Genomic DNA, 13356 nt, shown 5'->3' with positions numbered 1-13356 from the left:
GAAAGATCCAATTAATCTAACCACCTGACAAAATCTTGTACAATTTCAGGAAGAATCTAAGATATTTTGAAAGCTATTGTTCAATATTTGTCTATCGCCCTTTCGATAATACATTACATTCTCAATCTTGAATCATACAGCCATCAATAAACAAAGAAACCAATGACTCCATTAAATTGTAGAGGAGTTAAAGTACCTTTATTTTACTGTGAAACCATGAGTGCATTCAAAACATATCAACATCATTTCCCAATTACAGTCTTCGATGGTAGTAACTTCGATGAAAAGGAAGAAATAATCTGAAATGGTTAGGATGTCACTATATAGCCAAAGTTACCTTTATCAAAAAATAGACATCACGGCCTCCAACACCACATTTGTATGATCTTTGCTTTAATTTTTGCCTGCACCGTTCTTTTTTCTAGAGATTTTAATATTCATTCTGCATTATTGTTGATCTCCTTTGTTTTGCCTCACTGAATTGATCTCTCAGAACAGCATGCAAGACAAGCATTCCACTGTATCTCGGTACTTGTGACAATAATAAATTCAAAGCCAAATAATATAACAAATGCTACTTGCAAATTTTTACGATGACACTTTCTCCATCATTTTTTTTTTGTATTTCTTTCTGGCTTTAACAATATGATGTAACATTTAGGCACAAAGATACAGACAAGTAAGCCAAAACTGGAAGCCAAAATTGCGAATACTTCCACGGCCACAGTGTATTTTCCGGGAGAACTGATGTCAGCTGGAATGAAAGATATCCAGACAGCGCAGAAAATCAGCATGCTAAACGTGATGTATTTCGCTTCATTGAAATTACCCGGCAAATTTCGTGCCAAAAAGGCAACGGTAAAGCAAACCAATGACAGGCCCCCAGTGTAACCCAGGACGCAGTAAAATGCTACTTTTGACTCGACATTACACTCCAGAAGGATCACTTCGTTCGAATAGGCCATGTTTTCGACAGGTAGGGGTGGGGATTTGATGAGCCAGACTGTACATATTAAGCACTGTAGTAGTGTAAGAAGAAACACAGTCCGGCGTTGTTGTAGGGGACCAAACCACTTGGCCACGTTATTGCTGGGTCGTTTCGCCTGAAAGGCCATCAACACAACAATCGTCTTGCCCAAAACACAGGAGACACAGAGAACAAAAGTAGAGCCAATCATGGTGTGGCGTACCATACAGGACCATACAGTCGGCTCGCCAATGAATGTAATTTAACAGAGGAAGCAAAGGGTCAATGCGAGTAGAAGAAGGAAGCTGAGCTCTGAATTGTTGGCCTTCACGATCGGGGTATCTTTATGAAGCAAGAAAATGCCGCCTATCGCGGCAGTGATGCAACATCCTATCAGTGCTAGAGTGGTCAGACCAATCCCCATCACCTCGGCAAATGACAGGAACTCAAGTTGCCTCTTTATACATTGGTCTTGCCGGTCATTGGACCAGGAATCGATGGCATACCTCATGCACTTAATTGAATCTTGAAGGAGGAAAGTGTAGGTTAATTTAATAAGCGGTCTGGAGACACCTGGGAAATCTCGAACAAAGCGAATTTTACCTGTCCATACCTGTGGTGTTACTGATCGTTCCTTGGGCGCACGGAATGCAATCAAAACAACAAATAGGCTGTCCCTTACGAGCTGCTTTTCATGTACCAGGGGAACAGCTGTTGGAACAAACTGCCTGGGGGATCTGGTGGCAGAGAACGATAACGCGTTTATGTCTTAATATTTCTTTCAAAAGCTCTAGGAGGGAAGCGACAATGACAGGGCATAGTGTTAAGATGAGTGTACGAAAATCTAAAATACAGAAATTTTTGCGTATATGGGACAAGCTTCTAAAGTAAGTGAAGGAAACAAAGGGAATAACAACATTCAGAATAAAGTTAGATGGTTAATAATTTCGGACGAAAGAATTGAACCCACGGGTCTATTTCGGTGTTGTATGACTCCATGAATCTGATTTTTCGTACACTGACCGATAATACGTACACCTTGTTATGCAGAGAAATTAATGACCCACTTGTCGAGAACCTTTCCGCTAGTAATAAAGGGAAAATATAAACGAATATCACTGTTCTCAGCAATATCTCTTTCAAGGAAAAATCTGATGTCACCCTGATATTATAGTATTTGCCCAAAAAGTTTATTGTCTTATGCTTGCAATAACATCGGTGAGGGAACTTCAGACATTCGTGTTGTTACCACACTTCAGTTATTAATGGTATTTTAAATGTATGAATTTATAATCGGGTGGTAATATACCATCTATGTCCATGTAACGATTGTACCGATTGTAAGCCCATTCCTCTGCAATTGTACTTTGGACTTTCTGACTAACAGGCTCCAATCTGTTAGTTCCACAACTTCTCCTCCTCCATTCTCACCCAGAATACAGGTGTGCCCCAACGCTGTGTGCTGTGCCTTTTTCTGCACTCCCTTTTCACCTATGACCGCGTTCCTGTACATGGTTCTAAGTCTATATTCAAGTTCGCAGTCGATACCATGGTGGTTGGCCTGATCAGAAGGGATAACGAGACGGTCTACAGGGACGGGGTCCAGCACCTGGCTGCGTGCTGAGCCGATAACAACCTGGCCCTTAACATCCAGAAGACCAAAGAGATCATTGTGGACTTCAGGCACGCACGGAGCCACAATCATGTCCCCATCTACATCAACGGAGCTGCAAACGCCTTGGTGTCCACATTTCGCATGATCTCACCAGTTCACTAGCCGGTTGGTGGCGCAATAGCATTAGCGCCGGACTACGGGAGCGAAGGCTCCCAAGTTCGAACCCAGCAGTCACCCGCGGCACGTGCCGGGTTGAGCTGCGAGCTAGCCACTCGGACTCGTATAAAACAAGGGTCGAGTCAGGAACGTTCAAACCGTGAACCGCTTAAACCGACAGAAGACCAATCCTGAAACTACGCGCCAAACAAGAATGACTGACTGCCTGCTGTGACAAGCTATGCAATGAAATGAACCTGGACCCTGAAAACCTCCATCCTGATCAAAAAGGTGCAACAGTTCCTTTATTTCCTGCGCAGCATCAAGAAAGCTCAACTCTGTCCCAGGATACTGACGGACATTTACCGTTGTACCATTGAGAGCATACTCACCAACTACATCTCAGTGTGGCATGTCACTTGTCCCGTATCTGACAGCAAAGTTTTCCAGAAGGTGAGGAAAACTGCCATCAGCAACGAATTGCCCACCATTGAGAACATCTACAAAAAACGGTGCCTGGGCAAGGCGAAAAACATTATCAAGGACGCATCACACCCTAACCGTGGACTTTTTATTCTCCCATCCGGTAGGCGCTACAGGAGCCTCCGCTCCCGCACCAGCTGACCCAGGAAGAGCTTCTCCCCTGGGTCTGTGACCCTGCTGAAACTCACATCGCAGTGTTAAGCAATATTGCACCCATATTGTACTGACTCAGTATTTTTACATTTCTGTGCTATAGTACAGACATTTTATTCCCAATACTTAGTAAATAACGCTAATCATTTGCACTTGTGTTTAGATACTAATTACATTACATTGGATTTGTATCTGTACTCGGCACAGTGACAGTAAAGTTGAATCTAACCTAATCTAAGCAATTCTGCCACAGAATGGAATGGATGCAAAATCCCCACGATAGGGTAACCACATCCCCACACTATTGCAATGAATAGCATAAAAAGCACATTAGTCTGATTTCAAAGAACAATTACAAATAGTGTAGTGTAGTGCGAGTGGGTGCGAGTGAAGGAGACAAAGGGAGAGAGAGAGATAGACAGACCGATAGATATTCAGTCAAGTGGAAAGACAGACGCAGAAATAAATAGATACGCCCTTCGAATCAATAAAGATGTATTGTTACGGTGGGGTTCATTTTAATAATGTTGATTTTAATAATCATCCAGTTCTTCTGTAGAGGTTTCCACACATTCGGACGTTCTGATGTTTAATCATCTCATGAAACTAAACATGGTTGCTCTGTTACAGAAATAATGTAGGAACTCAAGCTTCAAAATTACTTTTATAAAAATGCAATTAATTTTTCGCATATTACCTCTCTGCGACTACCAGTCCACATTATCGATTCTTCATTTATTATGACTTCTTCACCTGAAGGAGCGGATCCATCATAATGTCCAACAATCAAAACAGTGGTATCCCCCTCGCTGTTGACCTGCCAGTTCACAATATCGTACGTAGACGTCGAGTCGCCATTTTCGTCGAAATTTACCCTTTCCCCGACCTTTGTTGTGAAGTTTAGCGATGGCAAGTAATGCAAAACCTACCAGAGGAAGATACAGACGGTGGAACATGGCATTGGCCACATAATCATCAACAAACAGTAAGAATTTTAAGCGATAAACAAAACATACTTTGCGGATGCAGGAAATCTATTGCAAAACACAACGAATACGGACGAAACTCAGTAGGTCACTAAGTCAGGAGGCATCCATGGCAATGAACAGTCAGCGTTTCGGGCCGAGACCTTTCATTAAGACTGGAGAGGAAAGTGGAATATGCCAGAATAAGTAGTTTGAGGGTGGTGGGGACAAGGACAAGAAAGTGACATGTGAAGCCAACTGGACAGAGGAGGCGGGGTGGTGAGGGTTTGAAGCAAGGAGCTGGGAGAATTTTAACTGCGCCATGTTCGAATTGCTTAGTCAATTCTACGTACCTGCCACGGTTGGAAATGTGAAATGTTTCCACAAGACTGGTTGACAAATGGACCTTCGCTGCTTTTACAGAAGAACATATTGTGCAGTGCATGTGCTATAGTATAAGTAGCCTCATAAACTTTGTTGGTCACCCTCAGCTGAGATGTGTCCGTGTAGGTGTTAGACACAGTCTTCAGGGTCTCCGTTCCAGTACATTGACGAAGCTGAGCAGAGGCCAATGTGATCCCCGTGTTGTTATCTATTCTTTTCAGGCTACAGCCGAAGGTCTTTTCCCAAGATTCTTCAACTAAAAGATTACCAGGATACGTAGATGGATGAAGACCCGTTAAAAAGTCTTTAAACCCCGGGATATGCACATTACGTATGGCTACCCCGATGGACCCAGTAACGAATTTTTTGCTCTCCTCTGGATGTAGCAGCGAAGTGGCGATCCAACCCTCACTGCCCACCCACTGAATGTCAGTAATATTTTGTCGAACAATTTCCCTCAATAAAATGGTCATGTCGCCTTGACCAAGAAAAGCCACCACGACTTTCGTGGAGGCTGTGCGTATAACGCGGGTAACACGAAGTAATCTTTCTCTCGAATGCGTCCTGTGGAAAGTCTCGGAGAAGGCAATGCAAACCCCAAGTTGCTGAACCATTTCAGTGAAGGCCTGCATCCCAAAGTTTCCGAAATCACTATCACTCTTCACCGTTCTAATCCATGTCCATCCAAACTGCTTGACAAGTTGGGCCAACGCTTTAGCCTGGAAGTAATCACTTGGGATCGTTCCAAAGAAGGATGGAAATTCACGCCGGTTGCTGAGACCAGCACACGTGGAGGAGTAACTAACCTGGTCAGTAGGCACAAGAGAAAGAGAAAAAAGTAAACGGTGAAATTACGGGGTAAAGCCCATGCAAAGACTAATATCTACAGACGCATTGCTGCAATCAACGTATTCCTAAGAGGTGTAGATTCATGGAGTAGTACAAGATGGACACGGGCCTTCTAATCCAATTGTCTGGCAATCTACATCTCCATTAAGCTGGCCTCATTCTCCTGCTTAGCCCATGTACCTCTAAACGTTTATGTTTATTTTATATAAAGCACCAAATGTCTTCTGAATATTGTAATTGTTCCGAGTTCATCTACTTCATCTGGCTGTCCGTTCAAAACATCTGTTGCCTATGGGCGTGGAAAGACTTCTTCTCAGGTTCTCTTTAAAGCTTTTCCACCTCATTTTCAAACGATGCCCTCGAGTTCGTTATTCTCCCGCCGTGGGGAAAATCGCGCAATTCATACAGAAAAGTGAGAAAATAGCCCAAAGTCAGCCAAACAGAGGGGAGCAGAGGAGAAAACCTTTCGGATCAAACATCAATCAAGTCTTTGATTTAAGGTCTGTCAGCAGTTTTTATTTTTAATTTCAGATTCGATTGAGTGGTCATGATTAACTGAGCTTTTAGCCTTTTTTCCTGAAAGGGGGCAAGAATGAAATTAAACATAACAGAGATTTGCAAATAGGGCTTGGTAGATGCGTGGAGCATTTCATTTTTCACTTCCTTGCACAATGCACATCTCCAGATCAGGGCAACCTTGAGTGAAATGCAATCCCTGCTATCAATGGTGACACCGGGGTAACAAGTTCCCACAGACAGTTGGAATATCCAACCAGATTATTTTAGTCATAATGGTAGATAAAATACCCGATTGTTTCCTCCTGTGTAACATTTCAACAGTCTCCACCGGAAACGTTCACTGTTCATTCCCTTTCACAGACCCAGCCTGAACCGCTGGGTTTCTCCAGCATCTCCTTTGTAAGAGTACTTTTTGAAACCTACTTACACTCTTCGACCCCGACACTTTTTGCTGTTTGCGTAGAGTTTGCGTGTTCTCTCTGCGGCTGCAATACATTGTCTTACATGCTCATAAAGTCGAGGTATGCATGAAGTGGCCAAAATGTAATTAATGGACAGGTGACAATAGAAATATATTAGAGGAATGGCAGAAATGCGGCGCGATGAGTGGGGGTTCAATGATTGGTTGAATGGGATCAGGAGGGGCATTATACGCAGAATGTCCTCTTGCAGTGTGAGATTAAGTATTAGGTGGTGATATAATATACTACAAAACAAAATATGGACCCACAACCTGTGAACTGATCAACAATAAATAAACTAATATACTGCAGGGGCAATCATGAAAAAAAACTATTTTACCAGCAGGAAATAAAACCACGAGGTCTTGTATCTAGAGTCAATGTCGTACGCCCGTAGATCAAATATGACGACTTGAGAAGAGTCTAATAAGACTCCAGCAGTTAAAGACTGGATTACCATAGGAACTTTGGGAACAGTTTGCAGAACGTCCTATTGTAGTGTGGGATTAAGACTTATATGGTGATTACCACATAATGTAAAACAAAGAATGGCTCAACAGTAAATAAACTAACGTACTGCAATGGAAATCATGAAAAATTATTTTACCAGGAAGAAAAATAGAGCAACGGATTTTGTATCATGATTCGCTGTTTTATAGCCGTAAAGCAACTATAGAGCTTAAATATTTCCTTCTCTAAGCGTTAGCAGTTATACACAGGTCTTACCATAGGAACTTTGAAAGGACCTTTTGACGCTGCAACCGCCAGGGACTGCGAAGATGCTGCATCAGCCACGATAGCAGGGACCAGTGAACGCGGGGGGGCAGGATTGCTGCGAGTATGTTTGTTCCCGTCCATTGATCATTTCGAGAACGGCTTTCACTGAAAAGTGAGGTTGACTGCACGAATCATAAATCTTGTAGCCTAGTGTAATATTGGGAAGCAGAGAGGGACTCCGGTTTATCTCTTCAATCGCAAATATCATCGCCTGTGTGAAACGGAATTGGCGGAGTTCAAAACTGTAGGACAGAGATACACCGTTAATTAGTAAACTGGTAAATTGTTTTATGATCATCACGTGCACAACGAAAAGATCTTTGGCATGCCATTCATTCAGATTTCATTACAACAATAGTTTCATATAACACAAGGGAGTGCAGAATGAGGCGTCAATGTCGCAGAGAAAGTGCAGGGAAGGTTGACAAAAAGCCGTAAGGCCATAACGAAGTAATTATAAGGTCCTATCCATTTTATGATACGAAATGACCATTCAGTAGTCTTAGAACAACAGTTCAGAGGTGTCCTGCGCCTCGTGTTACATGTTTTCAGACCGTTGTTTCTTCATCCGGATAGGTGGATGGGGAGCTAGGAGAAGAGAGATACGGGGTGTCTGGGGTTTTATTACTGACAGATTGGAAGTAATGCACAGCGACTGTTTTTCTGCAATGTTCTTTCTTTTCAAAGAGACTAACTCGTTTAATATATAATTTGGGCAATTTATGGAGGTTTACAGCACTTTTTGTGTTTAAGTCAAATTCCCAACTTTTTTTGTACAGTTGTGATTTGTTTTCGGAAGATAAAGGCATTGCGATTCGCACCACCACGCTGTCGGGAGCAAAAGATGACGCGCTGCCGGACCTCAGTAATTCAGACAATTTTTGCCGAGGGAAGTGGACTGATGACGTTTGGAGTCGAAAACTTAGGTGACTTGTGTTGACTGCTCTTATTGTAGTCACGGTGCTCCTGTGACGCAGTTATTAAATGAAAAAATATTTTTGCATTTAAATGAATTGAAAAGTATTTTTGTATCCAAATTTTTGTAAGGTAAGCAGTTTTATTATTTTGATTACGTTTTCTAGCACTTTTATCAAATCTTTCTGGCGTTAGCACAGCTGCCATGGGTGCTTCAACAAAGAGGTTCGTTTCCAAGTCTCTAACCATGCCAATATTTTGAACACCAGTTCTGGTGCCAGTAATCTCAGACTCTTTACAGGGACGCCGGCATCACAACAGGGAGGACATTTAAGATTTCAGTACAAAAAATGCACTGTTTCTTTTCCTCCACTTATTCTGCCAGACCTGCTGAATTCCTCAAGTGTTTCGGTTGTGTTTTGCTCATTGATCATTTTTGTGTTATTCTTAATTGAGAAGATAAATCACTTATCAATATGACTGCGTGCTTTCTTAACGCTCATTCAGTTTAGAACAGGGTTCAAAACTGGCCACAGGTAATTTGCACTCTCATCATTCGTAATGAAGTCTATGAAATGCCTGGTCATGTCGTTTCTCAAACGCAGCACCTAAAATTTTCATGCTCCGCTGCTGTTTACCCACGGAGCAAACAGATCTGTAATTGATGCAGCAAAATTTTGTTTTGAATGCCAAATATAGCACCTCGACCTCCCTGATACATATGCCAGGATACTTTGTTGATTTCAGTTCAGTCTTCAATATCGTCGTCCCTGTGTTTCTGCAAGAACACCCCAAACTTAACATACCAGCTGCAGTCTACAGGTGAGTCACAATCATCCACTCTAACAGGAGGCAGAGTTTCTCATTCCAGTTTGTCCGCACTAGCGTTGCGTTCTCTCCACTCTTCGTTTCTGTCTACACAACAATAACTATCTTGAATAATATATCTGATAACTGAGGAAGTTTGCGAATGACACCATTGCTCTTGAAATTTCCAGACTTGACGAATCCAACTACTACAAGGAATTAAACAAATTAATGCCCTGGTGCAATCACAGCACCTTGAATCTGAATGCCCTCAAAACCGCAAATATATATCGACCAAAAGAATTGTTTCTCTTCTGCACCCACTTATCATCCAACAATTGTATAGTCACCACCGTTCCTACATTCAAGTTTCTGTATATCATTTCGTTGATCCTCAGCTGGGGACACCATATCTCCTTCATTAACAAAAGGCTCGACAGAAAACGTACGTCTTGCTACAATTGGTAAAATTCTATGTTCCCTAAAACATACTGGAGCAATTCTATACGGTCGTTATGGAAGACTTCTTCCTATCAGCCCACTATTGTCCAGTTTGTTGCAACATTCACTCAATAGATGGCAACTACAGCCAACTGTCAGGTCAGCAGAAAAGGCCATTGGCTACAGTGGATCGTCACCGCAGGACGTGTATGTAGTCAGGGTAAAGAAACAGGCAGGAAAACTCGAGCGGGTCGTATTCAGCCTGAAATCATCCGTTTCCAAACGCTGCCTCCTGGAGAGCACTGTAGAGTTATTAAACCACAAAGCTTTACGCAATCTTGAATGTCAGTTTCCCTAGGATCAATCACTCCAATTATCCCTCCAATTCTTCGAATAACTTGTCGTTGCATTGTAATCCCCTGATACATGTGTTTCAAATACTGTTTACTTTGCAAATGCATGCTTGTATTTATGCACATTTCATTTATTTTTTGTACTTGTACATATGTATTTATGCACATTTTATTCCATGTCTGCAACTTAAACTGTAATTTTATTTTATATAATTCTTATTGTTTTTTTAATATTTGACCCGTTATCTTTATTTTGATGTGTGTCGCTCCCTAACCAAAACCCCACATCAAGCCCTTAGTACATACAACAAACAGAGCTATTGCAAGTTCTACATATACGTTGGTGGTATTTATGGGATTATGTATAGACAGGTAAATTTGCTGAATCTATGATAAAGGCTTTATGTTCATACTAATACGTGATTAAATTCTGGACTACAATATGGAGACAGCAAAAAATAGGAACACAGACGGAAAGTTAATATAATTCGATCGCACACAGTTTTACGCCTTTGCTGTCCCCAACTAACAAGCTAAGTAAAATCAGAAAGAGTTGTAAACTTTCAAAAGATCAGGCAGCATCTGACGACAGAAAAACAAGCGTAAAATTTCGGGGGGCACGACCCTCCATCAGAACATGAAAAGAGAGAAAATGCAACTAGCCTTAATTTACAGAGAAAGATATAAACCCATCACTCGGCTCAATCAACTGACCTTTCACATTTCACCGTTCCGGGTTTGGTTTTAAATGAAAGAACTGATTTCTCTGTACGGGAGTGCAGAGCAAAAATTCCACCGATGCCGATGTCTCCTTCCTTCGATAAACTGAACAAATCAAACATTTCACTGCGTTTACACATCAGGCTGCCAGTTGACACTAACAGGGATCAATAACCACCAAATCAGCACACAACCCATATTTCCTTTTCTTCAGACTCTTGCTGACAAGGGACTACGCAGATTTATGTTAGAGCTCATGCTTGGGCGAACAATGTTGTTTTCCCTGACTGAAGAAATAACGCTCTGGAGGGAATATATTAGCATTTTAATCTCATTCCAGACATAAACAAAGAAATTGAATTAACGGTGTCATGCTGTGAAAGCCTGTAAATCGCGAAAAAAAAACTAATATGGCCGAGTTGTTCTTTGGGGAAAAGTAAAATAATCGAATTGATTGTAGCCAATTTATAGCATTTCTTGCTATGATAATCATTCCATCTGTTGCATTGCTTTCCCCAACCCAACGGGTTATATGCCCCGCAATAACTACTTTATCATTTCTCAATAGAGTCACCTTATGTACAGACATTCCCGTATCTTTCGTCTCTATATGTACATACAATCAATCTCTGTATATAGGCAATGTTATGTATTTATATCAAGTGCGCTTTTTTATTATTGTGTTCTTGATTTCATGTTGCATCGTAACCGGAGTAACGATTTTTTTCTCCTTTACTCCTCACAATTATGTAAATCCTGCTGCACTACGTACTGTCCGAATATGACAGAAGTTATACAAACTTCCCCAGAGACTATGTGCCCTTCAGACATAGGAGCAGATATTGCGCATTCGGTTGATAAAGAACACTCCACTATATGATTTATTAACACCCTCAAACTCATTTTTGACTTCTCCCCGTAACATATGACGCCCTTACTCAAATATCTTTTAACCTCCACTTTAAATATTCCAAATGGCTCTTCTTCAACAGGCATCTGGAGCAATAAATTCCATAGGTTCTCCACCCTCAGGGTAAAAGGCTTATCTGTTCAAAAGTGAAGTCCTATTCTGAGGATGTACCGCTGGTCCAAGTCCTCCCCACCCCCAAAACACTCGCCAAACCCTTGCCCCTTCCCACTATAGAAAACCTCCTGTCCCATTCCACTCCATCCAGATCTTTCAATATTACATATGCTTCAATGAGATCTAACTCACTCTTTAAACTGCAGCACGTGCAGGCTCAGAGCTATTTAGCGCTCCTCAAGTCGTACTTAAAACATTTTTATTACAGGGAATATACTCGTGAATATTTTCTCAACTCTCATCTTTGGCAGCAATAGCTTGTTAGATTAGGGGCCCAAAATTCCTCAAAATATTCGCTGATGTCTGAGTCATGCCTGATAAACACTCAGTATAATAACCTTTATTTTGTATCATAGTGCTCTCGAAAATAATGCTAACATTGTCTGTGCCTCACCAACGGTTCATTATAGAAGTTAATATTTTGGGATTCCTGCACGAAGACTCCCAACGCCTCCAATTCCTCATTAGAAAGTCATCTGCAACTTTACTTCTTCCACCAAAGTACAAAGCCTCATGTATTCCTACCATATTCCATCTCCCACACATTTGCCTACCCTCCTAATCTGTATAAGTCAATCAGGCGACCTCCTGCATCCTCAAAAGTATATAACCCTTCACATAAAATTGGTACCGTCGGTAAACGTGGTTAGAATGGCACAATTCCGTCATCAAAATTGTGGACGCATGTGAAAACAAGCAGTCAATAAATGATGCGGTACACCACTAGTTAACGACAGTCAAATAAAGACCACTTTATAACCATATTTTGCTTCCTGCTGTCAGGTAATCTGTAATCCATGGTAATATCTGCCCTATTTTACTATGGGCTCTTTTAAAGTCATAGACAAGTACAGTACAGAAATAGGCCTTTGAGCTCATCTAGTCCATGTCACTCCCACTTAAACTGCCTATACAAATCGACCTGCACTGTTACCATGGATTTCCATACCCCGATCAATCACGTACGCATTCAATCTTCTCTTAAACTTTGACATCGAGATCCCAAGGACCACTTGTGCTGTCAGCTCATTCGCACGTGACATCTTGAGTGAAGGAGTTTCCCCTCATGCTCCACTTCAACTTTACACCTTTCACTCAATCTCTGGTTGTAGTCCTGCCCGACATCAGTGGATTTCATTCTATTTACAGCCCTCCTGACTGTATATACCTCTAAAATCTCCTCACAATCTTCTGGCTTCAACGGAATACAGTCCTAAACTATTAAATCTTTCCTTATATCTCAGGTTGGCCAAGCCCAATATCGTCCTCGTAAATGGTCCCTGTTCCCTTTCAAGTTTGTTTTACACGTTAATATAGGTAGGTCACCAAAACTGCCCACAATGCTCCAAACTATGCCTCAGCAACGTCTTATACAATTCAACATAATATCCTATCTATGTACTCAATTTATCGGTTTAAGAATGTCAAACTATCTTTACGGCCCTATCTACACATGAAACTACTTTCAACAAATTATGGATTTGTATTCAATCATCCCTTTCCTCTGCCATATTCTTCAATAACGTTCGCTGCTTAAGGCCTACACCTGTTGGTCCTCCGTCTCTGTAAAACCTCGTACTTGTCTACATTAAATTCATTCTGTCATTTATCAGCCCTGTGTTCTAAGAGATGCAAAACGCATTGCAAGCCATGATAGCCTGTTTCACTGTCTTCTATATTGACAATATTGGTGCCCAGCAAATTTGC

General features: G+C 41.4%; 1 pseudogene; it reads right to left on the bottom strand.

Annotated features, from left to right (window-relative positions):
* Positions 1–608: 608 nt before the first annotated feature.
* LOC132390549 (extracellular calcium-sensing receptor-like) lies at positions 609–12692 on the bottom strand (annotated as a pseudogene).
* Positions 12693–13356: the final 664 nt, after the last annotated feature.

The sequence above is a fragment of the Hypanus sabinus genome, chromosome 2 (genome assembly GCF_030144855.1).
Source record: "Hypanus sabinus isolate sHypSab1 chromosome 2, sHypSab1.hap1, whole genome shotgun sequence".
NCBI lineage: Eukaryota > Metazoa > Chordata > Chondrichthyes > Myliobatiformes > Dasyatidae > Hypanus > Hypanus sabinus.
This window is presented reverse-complemented; position numbering and strand designations above follow the sequence as displayed.